Raw genomic sequence first — 21,017 nt, 5'->3', positions numbered from 1 at the left:
ATGGGGAGAAATTATAACATGCTGTGGTGCAAAGGGACCTGGGGGTCCTTGTGCATGAATCCCAAAAGGTTAGTTTGCAGGTGCAGCAGGTAATCAGGAAGGCAAATGGAATATTGGCCTTCATTGCGAAAGGGATGGAGTACAAAAGCAGAGAGGTCTTGCTGCAACTGTATAAGGTATTGGTAAGGCCGCACCTGGACTACTGCGTGCAGTTTTGGTCACCTTACTTAAGGAAGGATATACTAGCTTTGGAAGGGGTACAGAGACGATTCACTAGGCTGATTCCAGAAATGAGGGAGTTACCTTATGATGATAGATTGAGTAGACTGGGTCTTTACTCCTTGGAGTTCAGAAGGATGAGGGGTGATCCTATAGAAACATTTAAAATCATGAAAGGGATAGACAAGATAGAGGCAGAGAGGTTGTTTCCATTGGTGGGGGAGACTAGAACTAGGGGGCACAGCCTCAAAATACGGAGGAGCCAATTTAAAACCGAGTTGAGAAAAAATTTCTTCTCCCAGAGGGTTGTGAATCTGTGGAATTCTCTGCCCAAGGAAGCAGTTGAGGCTAGCTCATTGAATGTTTTCAAGTCAAAGATAGATAGATTTTTAACCAATAAGGAAATTAAGGGTTACAGGGAGAGGGCGGGTAAGTGGAGCTGAGTCCACGACCAGATCAGCCATGATCTTATTGAATGGCGGGGCAGGCTCGAGGGGCTAGATGGCCTACTCCTATTCCTAATTCTTATGTTCTTATGTTCTTATGATACCCGCCCTCCTATATGCTTCAGAGACATGGACTATGTACAGCAGGCACCTCAAAGCACTGGAGAAGTACCACCAATGCTGCCTCCGCAAGATCCTGCAAATCCATTGGCAGGATCGGCGCACCAACATCAATGTTGCCGCTTAGGCCAACATCCCCAGCATCGAAGCATTGACCACACTCGATCAGCTCTGATGGATGGGCCATATTGTCCGCATGCCCAATACTCAGAGCTCTGTCATGGCAAACGAGTCCCAGCTGGGCAGAGGAAATGCTTCAAGGAAACCCTCAAAGCTTCCTTCAAAATGTGTAACATCCCCACCGACACGTGAGAATCCCTGGTCCAAGACATCTCAAAGTGAAGCATCCGGGAGGGCACCGAACACCTCGAGTCTCTTCGCTGGGAGCAAGCAGAAGCCAAGCGCAAACAGCGGAAGGAGCGCACGACAAGCCAAGCATCCCACACACCCATCTCTTCAACCATCGTCTACCCCCCTTGTAACAGAGACTGTAGGTCCCGCATTGGATTCATCAGTCACCTGAAAACTCATATTAGTGTGGAAGCAAATCACCCTCGACTCCGAAAAGTATTCCACCACTTATTCTGCAAATGAGACACAAGACAGCAATGTTTAAGGTCAAGGAAATATTTTATGAGAAATGTAACAGTATCAACCTCTGCCCCCCAACAAGGCCCACAATAATTCAAAGGTTACAGACCTATGAACATAAAACTGCATCCTATAGTGAACAACATGAAGATAAAAAAACAGCATCCTGCATTGACCAACATTAAGAAAAAAAAATGCATCCTTCAGTACACAATATGCAAGATTCATTAAGAATGCATTCTGCAGTGCACTATATTGTTGCAAGGACTTAATGTTTATGGGTGATGCTTTCATCCACCACCCCCCCGCCCCACCTGCCTTCAATCCCCTCCCATGCCTGCTGTTCCTCCTCTATGTGGCGTCATGGCATGAAGCAAGGCTGCTAGAGGGCTGCTGTGTTGGTGGCTCAGACAATTGAGATGGCGTCTGAGGATGCACTTGACCAGCTCCTGGCCTGGAAGGCCCGGCTTCCGACTGGTGTACCTCTTCCGTGGCATTACCAGTCACAGATGGTTCGGGTATCAATCATCATTGGTGCTTGGTAGGCGAATGAGTTGTGGGAGCTGGAATACTGTCATCTTGAGGAATCCCAGCACCTCCTATTTCCCTGGAGCCACTCCATTGCCGATGGGCCTGGGCCTTAGCAATCGGAGCATGATGTAAAGTATTACCTTGCTGGCCTGCTTCGGCACCGTCACTTCCCCGTGGGACAGTGGGGAATGCAAAGAGTATGGAGGCAGATATCGACTGCATCTCCTGCCCAAGATGATGCAGAGCTTGTGCCTGTGATGCGCCTGAGTCTGCTACGTGATCAAGGGCACGCGCCACACTCTCTGGAACTCCACTGTCACTGCTCAAGGCCACCAGCCTCTGCGTGTGTGCAATGATGGCCTCGCTGGACTCACGCCTTGCAGCGACAATCTGTGACCCTACCTCCGTAACAGTCGCAGTGAACTTGTCAATGTTCGTGGGGAGCCGTCCCAATGCATCAATGATCTCGCGGTGCATCACTGTGGTTTCCCTAGACATTTCCACCAGGTCCAGTTCTAGGTCTGCCTGTCTGTTAGCAGCCTGACTTTGCCAACTCACCCTCCGGAGAACTGGCCTGCGTTGCTGCATGTCACTGGGGCCAGGAGCCTCCGAGTCATCAAACCCCGGGAAGTCAGCCTTGTCCCCAGAAGAACTCAGTTCCGATGAGACATCTGGTGAGCTGGGATACTCCACCGGAGCTGTATCATCCATTTCCTTGTCCTCTGCACCATGGCCTGATGTTGAGGGCTCCCTTGAGGGATGCTGCGCCTCTGACTGGTCATCTGGAAGTAGAAAGCAACAGATGAGCGGTTAGCAGCAGGGGAGGGGGCAGGGTGACATGAGGAGTGTGGCATAGCACAGGCTCATTGGAAGGTCCACCACTACTCTATTATATCTCTCAATGCAGTGTTTTGAATCACGCTATCAATTTACATCCCTCAGTATCCGACGAGGGCAACTGTCCGACTTGTGACTCCAATAAGGGCAGACAATAATCAAGGGAATAATGGAGGCATGTGAAAAAGGAACAGCAGTAATCATGGGGGATTTTAACCTACATATCGATTGGTCAAATCAAATCGCACGGGGTAGCCTTGAGGAGGAATTCATAGAAAGCATATGGGATTGTTGCTTCGAACAGTATGTTACAGAACCTACAAGGGAGCAAGCTATCTTAGATCTGGTCCTGTGTAATGAGACAGGAATAATAAACAATCTCCTAGTAAAAGATCCTCTTGGAATGAGTGATCACAGTATGGTTGAATTTGTAATACAGATTGAGGGTGAGGAAGTAGTGTCTCAAACGAGCGTACTATGCTTAAACAAAGGGGACTACAGTGGGATGAGGGCAGAGTTGGCTAAAGTAGACTGGGAACACAGACTAAATGGTGGCACAATTGAGGAACAGTGGAGGATATTTAAGGAGCTCTTTCATAGTGCTCAACAAAAATATATTCCAGTGAAAAAGAAGGGCGGTAAGAGAAGGGATAACCAGCCGTGGATAACCAAGGAAATAAAGGAGAGTATCAAATTGAAAACCAATGCGTATAAGGTGGCCAAGGTTAGTGGGAAACTAGAAGATTGGGAAAATTTTAAACGACAGCAAAGAATGACGAAGAAAGCAATAAAGAAAGGAAAGATAGATTACGAAAGTAAACTTGCGCAAAACATAAAAACAGATAGTAAAAGCTTTTACCGATATATAAAACGGAAAAGAGTGACTAAAGTAAATGTTGGTCCCTTAGAAGATGAGAAGGGGGATTTAATAATGGGAAATGTGGAAATGGCTGAGAACTTAAACAATTATTTTGCTTCGGTCTTCACAGTGCAAGACACAAAAACCATGCCAAAAATTGCTGGTCACGGGAATGTGGGAAGGGAGGACCTTGAGACAATCACTATCACTAGGGGGGAAGTGCTGGACAGGCTAATGGATCTCAAGGTAGACAAGTCCCCTGGTCCGGATGAAATGCATCCCAGGGTATTAAAAGAGATGGCAGAAATTATAGCAGATGCATTTGTTATAATCGACCAAAATTCTCTGCACTATGGGTAGGTACCATCGGATTGGAAAGCAGCTAATGTAACGCCTCTGTTTAAAAAAGGGGGCAGATAAAAGGCAGGAAACTATAGGCTGGTTAGTTTAACATCTGTAGTGGGGAAAATGCTTGAAGCTATCATTAAGAAAGAAATAGCGGGACATCTAGATAGGAATAGTGCAATCAAGCAGACGCAACATGGATTCATGAAGGGGAAATCATGTTTAACTAATTCACTGGAGTTCTTTGAGGATATAACAAGCATGGTGGATAGAGGTGTACTGATGGATGTGGTGTATTTAGATTTCCAAAAGGCATTCGATAAGGTGCCACACAAAAGGTTACTGCAGAAGATAAAGGTACGCGGAGTCAGAGGAACTGTATTAGCATGGATAGAGAATTGGCTGGCTAACAGAAAGCAGAGGGTTGGGATAAATGGGTCCTTTTTGGGTTGGAAATCAGTGGTCAGTGGTGTGCCACAGGGTTCGGTGCTGGGACCACAACTGTTTACAATATACATAGATGACCTGGAAGAAGGGACAGAGCGTAGTGTAACAAAATTTGCAGATGACACAAAGATTAGTGGGAAAGCGGGTTGTTTAGAGGACTCAGAGAGGCTGCAAAGAGATTTAGATAGGTTAAGCGAATGGGCTAAGGTTTGGCAGATGGAATACAATGTCGGAAAATGTGAGGTCATCCACCTTGGAAAAAAAAACAGTAAAAGGGAATATTATTTGAATGGGGAGAAATTATAACATGCTGCGGTGCAGAGGGACCTGGGGGTCCTTGTCCATGAATCCCAAAAAGTTAGTTTTGCAGCTGTAGCAGGTAATCAGGAAGGCGAATGGAATGTTGGCCTTCATTGCGAGAGGGATGGAGTACAAAAGCAGGGAGGTCCTGCTGCAACTGTACAGGGTATTGGTGAGGCCGCACCTGGAGTACTGCATGCAGTTTTGGTCACCTTACTTAAGGAAGGATATACTAGCTTTGGCGGGGGTACAGAGACGATTCACTAGGCTGATTCCGGAGATGAGGGGGTAACCTTATGATGATAGATTGAGTAGACTGGGTCTTTACTCGTTGGAGTTCAGAAGGATGAGGGGTGATCTAATAGAAACATTTAAAATAATGAAAGCGATAGACAAAATGGAGGCAGAGAGGTTGTTTCCACTGGTCGGGGAGACTAGAATTGGGAGCACAGCCTCAAAATACGGGGGAGCCAATTTAAAACCGAGTTGAGAAAGAATTTCTTCTCCCAGAGGGTTGTGAATCTGTGGAATTCTCTGCCCAAGGAAGCAGTTGAGGTTAGCTCATTGAATGTGTTCACATCACAGATAGATAGATTTTTAACCAATAAGGGAATTAAGGGTTATGGGGAGCTGGAGCTGAGTCCACGGCCAGATCAGCCATGATCTTGTTGAGTGGCGGAGCAGGCTCGAGGGGCTAGATGCCCTCCTCCTGTTCCTAATTCTTATGTTCTTATGTTATGATTCTCTCCTCCACATCAGTCAGAGGAAGTGTCTGAGGAGGACCCCCGCCTGTGCGCAGTTGCTCCCTCCAATTGTGGGAGTGTTTCGACTGAAAAGATTAAAATGGGAAGTGTTAATAATGGGTGCATCTGCTGTTGTGGCACAGATGCCTACCAAAGTAGTTCAGGCCATACTGTATGAATGTTCTAAAGGCCTCCGTTTAATGCGCTTGGATCTCACATGTGCTTCGTCAGTATGAATTCGAAGGTCACAGGCATCTAACATGAGGTCTGTAAGAGATCTTTCAGAAAGCGACAGGAGCAGTTGCAGTGCATTGCGATGGACGATGTTAATTGTGCATAGATCATTCAATGCCAATAGGGTGCCGAAGTAAGCCTTCCTTTTTGCTGTGCATTATTAGAGGTAGCCCACAGCGTGTTGAGAGGGACAAAAAGAACATAAGAAATAGGAGAAGGAGTCGGCCATTTGGCCCCTCGAGCCTGCTCCACCATTTAATAAAATCATGGGTGATCTGAGAAAGCATGAGAAAAATCAGAAAGTGTGTGAGATTAATCTATGAATTCACGGAGGCTTGCATAGATAAAAATGTAACTCACCCTGACGACCCTCGTGAGGTTGTTAAACTTTTTTCGGCACTATGTGATAGTCCTCTGCAGCAGAGATCTCTCATGCTATGTCCCTCCAAATCTGCTTGCACACTGGAGACAGTAGTCTCAATCCCCCTCAGAGATGGAGTGCGGCCCACCACCTCTCCACCACGCCCACCAATGCTTCATTGGCGTCATGGGTGAAGCGCCTGGCATGCTGCCTTCCCTCCTGCTCCTCCATCTCAGCAAAAGGGCTGAAGTGTGCCGCTTTAAATGCGCAAGCATGCTGGAAGCTGCCGTGTCCTAAATTATTGTCTACAACCAGAAAAGAAACCAGGAGGGGAGAAAAAAAGAAAATTCTGAAAATGGCCCCCTTCAACGCCGAAAGTTTCAGCTCTGGCGCACAGAGTCTGTCGTGGACTGCCTGGCTGAACGCAAACAATCCTCCGGAGCATTTTGTTAGCAAAAGTTCCTTGTGAGGTTGCAAACCTTTTTGTAGCGCAAACTTTGGTGCTCCGCCGCAAATTGCGCCCGGAAATCTAAAACCCAAAAATCCAGCCCTTGGTGTAAATATTATGAAAATAGTGCATGAATACAAATATACCTTTTGCAGGCTGCAAAAGTTGAATTGTAAAAATGTCAGTACCCTTCCAGTACACAGGCTGGTGTACTTGAACCGCCATTTTAAATAGACAGAATGAATGCATATTGCATTCTAAGCTTGATTAAGGATACAGTGCATATGCTGTCATTTACATTCATTTAGATTTTATTATATCATTTAACTGAAGTTGTCGCCTGATTTTGTCGAGAACTTCCGAGACTCAGAAATTTGCAGCACAGCAGGAAGCCATTTGGCCCATCATTTCTGAGCTGACCGAAAAAGACCGATCCAGCCTAATCTCACTGTCCAGCTCTTGGTCCATAGCCCTGTAGGTCACAGCATTTCAAGTGAATATCTTGTTCCATTTCCCTGCCCGCTCCCCATAACCCTTTACTCCCTTATCGCTCAAAAATCTGTCTATCTCCACCTTAAATATATTGAAAGACCCAACCTCCACAGCTCGCTGGGGCAGAGAATTCCACAGATTTACAACCCTCTGAGAGAAGAAATTCTTCCTCATCTCAGTTTTAAATGGGTGACCCCTTATTCTGAGACTGTCCCCTAGTTTTAGTTGCCCCTATGAGTGGAAATATCCTCTCTGCATCCACCTTGTCGAGCCCCTATTCTTCTGAACTCCAATGTGTATAGGCCCAATCTACTCAACCTATCTTCATAAGTCAACCCCCTCATCTCTAGAATCAACCTTGTGAACCTTCTCTGAACAGCCGCCATTGCAAGTGTATCCTTCCTTAAATACGGAGACCAAAACTGTACGCAGTACTCTAGGTGTGGCCTTACCAATACCCTGTATAGTTGTAGCAGGACTTCTCTACTTTTATACTCTATCCCCCTTGCAATAAAGGCCAAGATTCCATTTGCCTTCCTGATTACTTGCTGTACCTGCATACTAACTTTTTGTGTTTCATGCACAAGGACCCCCAGGTCCCTCTGTCCTGCAACACTATGCAATTTTTCTCCATTTAAATTATAATTTGCTTTTCTATTTTTACTGCCAAAGTGGATAACCTCACATTTTCCCACATTATACTCCATTTGCCAGATTTTTGCCCATTCACTTAGCCTGTCTATATAGCTGTGCAGATTTTTGGTGTCCTCCTCACAGTTTGCTTTCCCACCCATATTTGTATCATCAATACTTAAAGATCGTTGGGATGCCAAGGCATGGAATGCCCCTAGGACTCCTTTTGAGGACTGGGGGAGCACTCCAGCTCCTTCTGGTCCACTCAAGAAACTCAACACCATTGAGGACAAAGCAGTCCGCTTGATTGGCACCCTATCCACCATCTTAAACATTCATTCCCTCCACCACCAGCACACCGTGGCTGCAGTGAGAACCATCTACAAGATGCACTGCAGCAACTCATCAAGGCTTCTTCAGCAGCACTTCCCAAAAACACAAACTCTACAACCTAGAGGGACAAGGGCTGCAGGCGTATGGGAGCGCCATCACCTCCAAGTTCCCCTCCAAGTTACGCACCATCCTGACTTGGAAATATATCACCGTTTCTTCATCGTCGCTGAGTCAAAATCTTGGAACTACCACCCTAACAGCACTGTGGGAGTACCTTCTCCACAAGGACTGCAGTGATGTAAGACGGCGGCTCACCACCACCTTCTCAAGCGCAATTAGAGATGGGCAATAAATGCTGGCCTTGCCAGTGACGCCCACATCCCAGGAACAAATTTGAAAAAATAATGACAAGCCTTTATTATATAAATCAATGCAGATTCCCACCCGACAGCCAGCAGTACGTAGCAGCAGGAGGCCACAGTCAGGGACCTGTGGGGTTGTTCCCATGGAATGGCTCATGATGAGATGTTTCAGCACAACTTTGTTAAAAGTGTTGGATTGTCAGGCCAGAACTATGTCCAAATCTCCTCAGGTCAAGGTTTTATAAGTCGGCAATCGGGACAGCCTGCTGTTGCGAATAGCTAAAGATCAATGCCAGGGCAGGGAATGCCCCTAGGACTCCTTGTGAGGACTGGGGGAGCACTCCAGTTCCTACTGGTTCACAACGAGTTCAAAAACGGCGTCTTCAATAGCAAAATACTACGGATGCTGGAAATCTGAAATAAAAACAGAAAATGCTGGAAATACTCAGCAGGTCAGGCACCATCTGCTGAGACAGAAACCGTGTTAATTTCAGGTTGATGTTCTGATGAAAGATCAGCAACATGAAATGTTAACTCTGTTTCTCTGTTCACAGGTGCTGCCTGACCTACTGAGTAACTCCAGAGTTTTCAAACTTACCTCGGCCTCTTTTGGCCAGTCGGTTCCTCCAGGCGGGTTGCCACTGCCCAGTAGCAGACAATGCTGGACACTCCCTGAATGGACGTTAAATTTACAGAGTAACTATTTATACTAAGTCTCTCTTCTGTGCCTGCATCTCCCGACACATGCGCAGAAGCGAGAGTTAGGACAAATATCACTGACTCCGCTCCCAACCCCTCCCTCCACCACCTCCATCCGAAACCAGCCCCACATGTTGCCTCCACTGCCTCCGACCCATCAGCAGCCCCGAGCCTCCGATCAGGCAGCGGGCAGCCAGGTCCAGATCGGGAAGAGCGAGAAGTGAGGAGAGCGGCCTGGCCTGGCGGGGAGAGCAGAGTGGGTCGGGGGGGAGCGCGGGCTTGGCGGGGAGAGCGGGCTTGTGGGGGTGCAGACAGACAGAGAGCTTGGAGGGGAGAGAGAGAAAGAGAGATTGGGGGGGCGGGGAGTGAGAGCTTGGGGGGTGGAATGAAAGGTGGGGGGGGGGGAGACAGAGAGAGCTTTGGGGGGGTAGAGAGAGAAAGCTTGCGGGGGGGGAGAGAGAGCTTGGGGAGGAGAGAGCTTGTGGAGGGAGAGCTTGGGGGTGGGAGAGAGAGAGCAAGCTTGGGTGGGGGTGGAAGAGAGAGCAAGCTTGGTGGGGGGGAGAGAGAGAGTGAGCGAGATTGGTGGGGGGAGGCAGGAGAGAGAGAGAGTGAGAGCCCGCGGGGGAGAGAGAGCCTGGGGGTGGGGGGGGGGGGGGTGCAAGAAGAGAGAGACACAGGTGGGGGTGGGAGTAGGGGGGTCGGAGTGGGGAGAGGGAACTCAGAGAAGATGGATCACGGTGCATGCAAACTCGGTGTATGTGTTACTAGGGACATCGTTGGGGTGGATGAAATTAAGAAGTCACGACACTGTCACTATTCACTTCATACCCAATAACCATGTTAACAATCTGCATACAATGCCCCATCTATTGGTTGCAGGGGGTGGTGGTGGGGGGGGGGGGGGTGGTAATGTCTTGTGCTTGGGTAAGGGTCTTTAGCTGGTGGAGGATGCACTTACACTGTGGTAACAACTTCGGCTGGAGGAGGGATGCACGCGCTGGGGTAATGGACTTCGGCTGGAACTTGGGGAGATCTATCCTCTGTGGCTTCTGAAGTCAAAATGGATCGAATTACAAATTGGAAAGTCAGTCAGAACTTGGGCTGGGCTGTTCCAGTTACATATTCCAGAGGAACTTCAGGGTGTGGCTTATCCTCCACGGGGTCTAATGAACAATAGATCTGGAGAGCCAATCAGAGAAACAGCTGCATTTCAGTTTGTACAAATAGACGCATCCTTAAATTTACATCGCGACCATAATTAAAACATTGGCCGCTGACTTTTGAATCTTAAGTAGGCTCTCAGGGTCCCTAATATAGTTACACAACATATTTTGGATCAAGAAGTAATAATGTCACGTCATTTGAGGGCATAACGATCATAGCCAGGGCCTGAATCACCACCGTTAATATTAAGGAAGCTGGGTTAGCGATGGCTTGAAGGCTGGATCTAGATTTTTAGTCTCAGCATGCAGGGAGGTTCTCTTCCCTTCCCATGGGCAGAAGAGACCTCCCCAGGAGATCCACACAGCCTTGCTGTGGAGGGCACAAGCAGGGATGTGGTCAGGAGGATCTGGGTGCAGTGGCACAAACCTTTCAATGATATTAGTAGATCATGAAATTTTTGTACAAAGCCATACTTACTTTCATCCTGTTGTGCCTCTCAGCACATCCCTCTACCTTCCCTACCCTACTCCTGCACTCCTTTTCTCTCTATCTACATTATCACTTCCCCATCTCTCTAGTCACCCTTCACACTCATCCTAATGCAATCTTCTTAGGCAGTCCCTCGGAGTCGAGGATGACTTGCTTCCATACTAAAAATTAGTTCTCATGTGGCTGATGAGTCCTATAAGAACATAATAACATAAGAAATAGGAACAGGAGTAGGCAATATGGCCTCTCGAGGCTGCTCCGCCATTCAATAAGATCATGGCTGATCTGATCATAGATTCAGTTCCACCTCCCTGCCCGGTCCCCATAACCCCTTAACCCCTTGTCGTTTAAGAAACTGTCTATTCCTGTCTTAAATTTATTCAATGTCCCAGCTTCCACAGCTCTCTGAGGCAGCGAATTCCACAGATTTAAAACCCTCTGAGAGAAGAAATTTCTTTTCATCTCAGTTTTAAATGGACGGCCCCTTATTCTAAGATCATGCCGTCTAGTTCCAGTCTCCCCCATCAGTGGAAACATCCTCTCTGCATCCACCTTGTCAAGCCCCCTCATCGTCCGATACGTTTTGATAAGATCACCTCTCATTCTTCTGAATTCCAATGAATAGAGGCCCAACCTACTCAACCTTTCCTCATAAGTCAACCCCCTCATCTCTAGAATCAACCTAGTGAACCATCTCTGAATTGCCTCTAAAGCAAATATATCCTTTTGTAAATATGGAAACCAAAATTGCATGCCGTATTCCAGGTATGGCCTCACCAATACCCTTTATAGCTGTAGCAAGACTTTCCTGCTTTTATACTCCATTCCCTTTGCAATAAAGGCCAAGATTCCATTGGCCTTCCTGATCACTTGCTGTAGCTGCATACTATCCTTTTGTGTTTCACGCACAAGTACCCCCAGGTCCTGCTGTACTGCAACATTTTGCAATCTTTCTCCATTTAAATAATAACTAGCTCTTTGATTTTTTTTCTGCCAAAGTGCATGACCTCACACTTTTCAACATTATACTCCATCTGCCAAATTTTTGCCCACTCACTTAGCCTGTCCATGCCCTTTTGCAGATTTTTTGTGTCCTCCTCACACATTGCTTTTCCTCCCATCTTTGTATTGCAGCAAACTTGGCTACGTTACACTCAGTCCCTTCTTCCAAGTCGTTAATATAGATTGTAAATAGTTGGGGTCCCAGCACTTATCCCTGCGGATATGTGGGATCTACAGTCTCTGTCACAGGTGGGGGCAGATGATGGTTGAAGAAACGGGTGGATGGGGTGTTTGGGTTACCATGCGCTCCTTCCGCTGTTTACGCTTGGCTTCAGCTTGCTCTCGCCATTGAGACTCAAGGGAATAGACTTTCCACCTTGATCGCTATCACCCAAAAATGGGCAATATTGCTGGCCTTAGGGCTTCTTTTATTTTTCAGAATCGCTAGAATATCGCCCATTTAAAAAAATGCAAGTCTCGCCTTTTTAGTTTGGGCGATAGCCTTAGTGATGTGAAATGGGCCATAGCGATGTATTCAGTCATGCAAGACTGGCGTCCATAGCAACGGCCGTTCTGCACATGCATGTTTTTTTTCAGGCAAAGAACTTTTCCCGCAATTCGGGAGATCAGAGGTCATCTGCACATGCTCAGAAGGCAAAGGGAAGGAGAGAGATAAGGAAGCTTTTCAACGAGGGTGTATTTTGAAGGAGTGCTGAACGTAACATGATGGAGATGTCCCATGAGGATTCGGGTAAGAGTCTGCAGGAGGTTGCAGGGAGAAGGAGGGCAAAAGCCTTTTCAGACGAGGCTAATGAGGCCTTAATCAACGAGGTCGAGACTCGGTGGGGCCAATTAATCTGGGATGGGCGTGGGAAACCTCCACCCCGGATTTATCAAAAAATATGGGCGGATATCGCCGCTCTCGTTTCATTGTTGGCTCATGATAGGCATGAGGCAGACCAGTGCCCCAAGTGCTGGAACAGTCTTGTCGCATCGGCAAGAGTAAGTATTAAATTATTAAATTTAAAATTTAAATGATGCACTGACTCATTAAATAGAATGTAAATCTGCCAGATTGTAATTAAGCTGGGTAATCTTGAGTAGCTTCCCTGTTAAGATTTGGACTGGGGTCAGAACCTGTGCCTTTTAACTCTAATTTTGCTAAGATGCCTTAAACTTAATTGACAATATTAATTATTATTTAAAGGCCTTAATCAAAAATTGGGGCCAAATGAATGACAGGAAACAGACAGACTGCAAATACTCGGCATTTCTACCACTTTAGTTTAGAAGGAGAATTATTAAATTATATCGCTGCTTGAGTGCTGTGAGCAACTCTTTAACTTGGGCATCGTCTCCTTTTTGGTTAGGTTAGTGGATGGGGCATGACTGAGCACTGAGGGGTCCGATCAGCTTTACCCAGACTGTGTGAGTCTCTCCGGCTGCTGTCACTCACACAGTGACCCAGCCTGGACTGGGGGAGAGCTGCCCTGGCTCACTGTCTGACCTGGGACACTTTGGGACATTAGCTCTGGCCACATGGAGGTCTCCGAGCACAGCCTAGGGACACGGTGCCCCCTCCCATTACAATCGTGTCATTGTGGAGCTCACCAGCGGTCCTGATTCCACCCTCCCCTCCTCCAGGACCTCTATCGATTCCAATAAATCACCTCCCTCCCCTCAGACACCGAATGGCATGGCCCGTGGATGAGGCCTTATCTGGTGATTGTACGTGGGATGTTTGGTGTCAAGCATTAGTTCCTAAACACGATCTTATTAAATATTTTCTTTGTACGTAGATGTTATAACCATGCATCCATTGGATACAAACCGTATTATCATATAATGTTAATGTTAATGATGAATAGCATGTGGGGTGACTAATTGTGAATTACAATATCTGTTGTGTTTCCGTAATAGTACCTAGTCAATTAGCTTTTGCCATGCTCTTGTCACGTTTTCAGAGGAAGATATCTAAGAATCAGGCGGAGCGGAAGCGGACTGGAAGAAGGCCTGTTGAGCTGCACCCTCTCACTGATCTGGAGGAGTGTGCCGCAACCTTAGTGGGTAGGAATAATCATTCTGTGGTGGTGCAGATCCCGTTGTTGCACCACATGAGTAATGTGTAAAGCAGTGATAAGCCAGTGGCAATTTAAAGTAATTTAATGGCATTTGATTATAATATATGAATGATGTAATGTTATGCATGCAGCTTCTGTACTCTTCAGTATTCTCATGTTAATCATATGTAACGTCTCTCGTTCACATTTATTGTAGTAGCATTGCTCCTCATATATATGCCTGCGCAGCGCAAGCATTCTCATGTGTTCCCTTCTCTTCTACTAATGTCAATTATATTTCCCAGCTCCCCAGGCTCCCCAAGCGCAATGGGAGGCCCCTGGAGCAACACCAGTACCACTGCAGGTCATGCTCACCATGGGTGACGAAGAACAAACCAAAGAGGAGGAGGAGGATTATGAGTCTGAACTATCAAAAAGATTAGTGAAGACAAACTTAGGTCCTTTCCAGTCAGAATCAGGTGAATTTATAATGGGGAACAAAGAAATAGCAGACCAATTGAACAAATACTTTGGTTCTGTCTTCACGAAGGAAGACACAAATAACCTTCCGAAAATACGAGGAGACCGAGGGTCTGGTGAGAAGGAGGAACTGAAGGAAATCCTTATTAGTCAGGAAATTGTGTTAGGGAAATTGATGGGATTGAAGGCCGATAAATCCCTGGGGCCTCATAATCTGCATCCCAGAGTACTTAAGGAAGTGGCCTTAGAAATAGTGGATGCATTGATGATCATTTTCCAGCAGTCTATCGACTCTGGATCAGTTCCTATGGACTGGAGGGTAGCTAATGTAACACCACTTTTTAAGAAAGGAGGAAGAGAGAAAACGGAATTATAGACGAGTTAACCTGACATCAGTAGTGGGGAAAATGTTGGAATCAATTATTAAAGATGAAATAGCAGTGCATTTGGAAAGCAGTGACAGGATCAGTCCAAGTCAGCATATGAAAGGGAAATCATGCTTGACAAATCTTCTAGAATTTTTTGAGGATGTAATTAGAGTGGACAAGGGAGAACCAGTGGATGTGGTGTATTTGGACTTTCAAAAGGCTTTTGACAAAGTCCCACACAAGAGATTGGTGTGCAAAATTAAAGCACATGGTATTGGGGGTAATGTATTGACGTGGATAGAGAACTGGTTGGCAGACAGGAAGCAGAGAGTTGGGATAAACAGGTCCTTTTCAGAATGGCAGGCAGTGACTAGTGTAGTGCCGCAGGGCTCAGTGCTGGGACCTCAGCTATTTACAATATACATCAATGATTTAGATGAAGGAATTGAGTGTAATATCTCCAAGTTTGCAGATGACGCTAAGCTGGGTAGTGATGTGAGCTGCGAGGAGGATGCTAAGAAGCTGCAGGATGACTTGGACAGGCTAGGTGAGTGGGCAAATGCAAGGCAGATGCAATATATTGTGGATAAATGTGAGGCTATCCACTTTGGTGGCAAGAACAGAAAGGCGATAGCCTGAATCTCAGCACTTATATGGGCGCTAAATTGGCGCTAAATGGGCAATTAGGAAAAGGGGAGGTGCAACGAGACCTGGGTGTCATAGTTCATCAGTCATTGAAAGTTGGCAAGCAGGTACAGCAGGCGGTGAAGAAGGCAAATGGCATGTTTTTGGCCTTCATAGCGAGGGAATTTGAGTATAGGAGCAGGGAGGTCTTACTGCAGGGCCTTGGTGAGGCCTCACCTGGAATATTGTGTTCAGTTTTGGTCTCCTAATCTGAGGAAGGATGTTCTTGCTATTGAGGGAGTGCAGCGAAGGTTCACCAGACTGATTTCTGGGATGGCAGGACTGACATATGAGGAGAGACTGGATCGACTGGGCCTGTATTTAATGGAGTTTAGAAGGATGAGAGAGGATCTCATAGAAACATATAAAATTCTGATGGGACTGGACAGGTTAGATGCAGGAAGAATGTTCCCGATTTTGGGGAAGTCCAGAACCAGGGGACACATTCTAAGGAAAAGGGGTAAGCCATTTAGGACCGAGATGAGGAGAAACTTCTTCAGTTGTTGATGCCAGTTCATTGGATATATTCAAGAGGGAGTTAGATATGGCCCTTAGAGCTCAAGGGGTCAAGGGGTATGGAGAGAAAGCAGGAAAGGGATACTGAGGTGAATGATCAGCAATGATCTTATTGATTGGTGGTGCAGACTCAAAGGGCCGAATGGCCTACTCCTGCATCTATTTTCTATGTTTCTATGTTTCTATGTAGGACAAATTAAGGGCATTTATAGCGACTTATAGTGATGGTGGGGTGGTGGGCGGGGGGCCTGCAATTTCTCAACCAATATTGATCACTAATCACATGCTGCAGAATAGAGATGGGAGAATAAAATGAGAAAAGTTACATACAAATATATTGCTGTAATGTCAGAGTTAATATTAATCATGGATTTTCCCCCCTCTAGTCCGCAGTACAAGTAGAAGCAGAATTAGGGCATGTCATCCCATGAGGAAGGAAATGGAGTTCACCTCAGTTGCCTGATAGATTTTATTTTATAAAGCAACAGGGGCTAGAATAAAAGAAAGGTTCTACAATGTTATTTATAGGGATCATGTTCCCTGTTCTCTCTGGCAACCCCCGTGGGAAAAGTTCTTTGCCTGAAAAAAACATGCACATGCACAGAACGGCCATTGTTATGGACGCCAGCCTTACACGACTGAATACATCGCTAAGGCCCATTTCACATCACTAAGGCCCAAATTAAAAGGGCAAAACTCGCAGTTTTTAAAATGGGCGATATTCCAGCGATCCTGAAAAAAAAAATATCGCGTATTTTTGGGCGATAGCGACATTAGTGGAAATTCTAGCCCTATATGTTTTTTTTTAAATAGGCCTGACATTGCAACTCATTCCTGTAAGCTGGTGATAAATGGGCTATAATCAGGTGCTAGTTTCCACTTTTCATCAAATATGGGCGAAAGCGCTTATATGGGCACTAAATTGGCACTAAATGGGTGATGATGTGCCGAAAGTCTAGCCCAAGGAGTTCGGCACCTTGCCGGATGCTTTTCCTCCAATTTGTACAGTCTTGGGCTTGGGATACTAAGGTATTGGTGGGGTTGTTGTACTTTTTCAAGGAGGTTTTGAGGATGTCCTTGAAGCATTTCCTCTGCCCACCTGGGGCTTGCTTGCCATGTCGGAGCTCCAAGTAGAGTGCTTGTTTCGGGAGTCTCAACAGAGTTGATCAAGTGTGGTCAGTGTTTCGATGCTGGGGATGTTGACCTAAGCGAGAACGTTGATGTTGGTGCGCCTATCCTGCCAATGGATTTGCAGGATCTTGCAGAGGCAGCATTGGTGGTACTTCTCCAGTGCTTTGAGGTGCCTGCTGTACATAATCCATGTCTCTGAGGCATATAGGAGAGCGGGTATCACTACTGCTCAGTAGACCATGAACTTGGTGCCGGGTTTGAAGTGCTGGCCTTCAAACACTTTCTTCCTCAGGTGACCAAAGGCTGCACTGGCACAGTGGAAGCGATGTTGGACTTCATCATTGATGTCTGCCCACTTTAACAGCTGGCTCCCAAGATATGGAAAATGGTCCTCGTTGTCCAAGGTCTTGTCATGGATTTTGATAATCGGGGAATAGCGCTGCGTGGCGGAAGCAAGTTGGTAGGGGACCTTTGTCTTACGGATGTTAAGTGTAAGGCCCATGCTCTCGTATGCTTCGGTGAAGGTGTTGACGATGGCTTGGAGTTCGTCCTCTGAGTGTGAGTAGAGGCAGGCGTCGTCTGCCTACTGTAATTCAATGACAGAGGATGGGACAACCTTGGATCTGGCCTGGAGGTGGCGGAGGTTGAACAGTTCCCGTTTGTTCTGTAGATTAGCTCCACTCCAGCGGGGAGCTTACTGAGGGTGAGATGGAGCATTGCAGCAAGGAAGATCGAGAAGAGCGTTGGTGCAATGACACAGCGTTGCTTGACTCCGGTCCGAATGTGAATTGGGTCTGTGGTGGATCCGTTGGTCAGGATCACGGCTTGCATGTCGTCGTCAAGTAGGCGAAAGATGGTGACAAACTTTTGGGGAGGACGTTCCGTAATCCCTCACAGTTGATTGTTTCAGAGGCCATGTACAGGGGTTGGTGCTGTTCCCTGCATTTCTCTTGGATATGCCGCGCGGTGAAGATCATGCCCATTGTGCCCCTTAGTGGGCGGAATTCGCATTGTGACTCAGGGAACAGTTCTTCAGCCACAGGGAGCTTGAGGAGGATTCTTGCGATGGCTTTCCCTATGTCAGACAGCAGGGAAATTCCTCTGTAGTTACTACAATTGGACTTGTTGCCTTTCTTGAAGATGGTCATGATTACCGTGTCTCTGAGATCCCCTGGCATGCTCTCCTCCTTTCAGATGAGAGAAATTAGATTGTGTATTCGCGCCAAAAGTACTTCTCCACCATGTTTTTGTTATGTATGTAATAACTCGATAGACTGAATACTGTAAACTAACACAGGTACAAACCTGGCTCTGCTTTAGTCGGGCCCAAAATGAATACATTACATGATGGCTTGCCTTTTATACCTGGGCTGCACATATGTGCGTACCTGGTGGCTAGTAAGCCCAAGCATACATACATGACAACATCCCCCTTTAAGATATTAGTAACAGTTTTTTTACAAATTGAGACGGTCCGGGGCTTTCCGCTCCCGAGTTGATCGTCTCAGTTCAACTCCAGCCTTGGGCGAGCGTTCTGAGTCTGTTATGACTGGGGGCTGGGTAGCCGATCTGATGGGAGTGGCAATGACCATGTCAGGGATTGAAAGTCCAGATTCATTGACCATGTCAGGGATTGAAAGTCCAGATTCATTGATGACAGCGGAATCCTCTGATGACTGAGGGTAGGTTGGTTGGTCACTGATTGTGTCTTCCTCAGACTGTTCCGTTTCATCCGTGTGCCGCAGCTTTATCTGATCAACATGTTTCCTGCATGTCTGCCCATTCTTGAGCTTGACGATAAACACTCTCTTACCCTCCTTGGCCGTAAAAGTACCGGCGATCCACTTGGGACCTTGACCATAATTTATTACATACACAGGATCGTTAACAGTGATGTCGCGTGACACAGCAGCGCGATCATGATACCACTGCTGACTTTGACGTCGGTATTCAACATGATCGTTCAAGTCAGGGTGGATAAGAGAGAGCCTGGTCTTGAGACCTCTCTTCATCAATAGTTCAGCAGGGGGAACCCCGGGATGCGTGCGGGGTCTTGTCCTGTAACTAAGCAATATGCGTGACAAGCGAGTCTGCAGTGAACCTTGAGTTACATGTTTCATACTCTGCTTGATGGTTTGGACAGCACGCTCTGCTTGACCATTCGATGCGGGTTTGAATGGTGCTGACCTCACAGGTTTGGTACCATTGAGTTTCATGAACTCTTGAAACTCCAGACTAGTGAAGTAAGATCTGTTGTCGCTTACAACGATGTCGGGTAGACCATGAGTGGCAAACATGATACGAAGGATATCAATGGTAGCTGTGGTTGTACTGGATAATATGATTATACATTCTATCCACTTGGAATATGCATCCACCACAACTAAAAACATCTTTCCCAGGAAGGGACCTGCAAAGTCGATGTGGATCCTGGACCATGGTTTAGATGGCCACGACCACAGACTCAGCGGTGATTCTGCTGGTGCTTTAATTAGCTGCATGCAAGTGTTGCACTGATCAACACATGATTCCAGATCAGGATCAATTCCAGGCCACCATACATGAGACCTAGCAATGGCTTTCATCATGACAATACCAGGATGAGTGCTATGTAGATCATATACAAATTTCTCTCACCTTTCTTAGGCATAATAACACGATTACCACACAGTAAACAATCTGACTGAATGGATAGTTCATCTTTGTGACGATTGTAAGGTTTGGTCTCATCGCCCATTTGCTTGGGTATAGAAACATAGAAACATAGAAAATAGGTGCAGGAGCAGGCCATTCAGCCCTTCTAGCCTGCACCACCATTCAATGAGTTCATGGCTGAACATGAAACTTCAGTACCCCATTCCTGCTTTCTCGCCATACCCCTTGATCCCCCGAGTAGTAAGGACTTCATCTAACTCCCTTTTGAATATATTTAGTGAATTGGCCACAACTACTTTCTGTGGTAGAGAATTCCACAGGTTCACCACTCTCTGAGTGAAGAAGTTTCTCCTCATCTCGGTCCTAAATGGCTTACCCCTTATCCTTAGACTGTGACCCCTGGTTCTGGACTTCCCCAACATTGGGAACATTCTTCCTGCATCTAACCTGTCTAAACCCGTCAGAATTTTAAACGTTTCGATGAGGTCCCCTCTCATTCTTCTGAACTCCAGTGAATACAAGCCCAGTTGATCCAGTCTTTCTTGATAGGTCAGTCCCACCATCCCGGGAATCAGACTGGTGAATCTTTGCTGCACTCCCTCAATAGCAAGAATGTCCTTCCTCAAGTTAGGAGACGAAAACTGTACACAATACTCCAGGTGTGGCCTCACCAAGGCCCTGTACAACTGTAGCAGACCAATCATAACTAAGGACACAACGTTTCACAACTGATAATATCGGGACCTGGCTGGTCCAGGTCTTAACTTGTTGAGCCGTGACAGGGGTTCCTTCACTTTCAAAAGCATCCATGACTAACAGTAGGTCTGCAGGTTGTGCCATCTCCACCTCCGGTGTGGGCAACGGCAGACGGCTCAGTGCATCAGCACAATTCTTGGTGCCAGGTCTATGGCGAATGACATAATCATAAGCAGATAATGTCAGTGCCCACCTCTGGATGCGGGATGATGCATTGGTATTGATACCTTTGTTTTCCAAAAACAATGAAATGAGTGGCTTGTGATCTGTTTCCAGTTCAAACTGAAGACCAAACAGGTAGTGATGCATCTTTTTAATTCCATATACACAGGCTAATGTTTCTTCTTCTACCATGCTGTAGGCTCTTTCCGCCTTTGACAAACTTTTAGAAGCATACGCAACAGGTTGTAGTTTACCCGACTCATTAGCTTGTTGGAGCACACAACCAACTCCATATGACAAAGCATCACAGGCCAATGCTAGATGCTTACACGGATCATAATGTACCAGCAGCTTGTTAGAGCAAAGCAAGTTGGTAGCTTTCTCAAAAGCTCTTCTTGAGATGCACCCAAAACCTAGTTGTTGCCTTTTCTTAGCAGCATGTGCAGTGGCTCTAGTAAAATGCTCAATCTAGGTAACAAATTACCGAAGTAGTTGAGTAGACCAAGGAACGAATGCAGCTCCGTCACATTCTGAGGCTTGGGTGCATTTT

This window comes from Pristiophorus japonicus, chromosome 1, assembly GCF_044704955.1.
Source record: "Pristiophorus japonicus isolate sPriJap1 chromosome 1, sPriJap1.hap1, whole genome shotgun sequence".
NCBI classification, from domain to species: domain Eukaryota; kingdom Metazoa; phylum Chordata; class Chondrichthyes; family Pristiophoridae; genus Pristiophorus; species Pristiophorus japonicus.
This window is presented reverse-complemented; position numbering follows the sequence as displayed.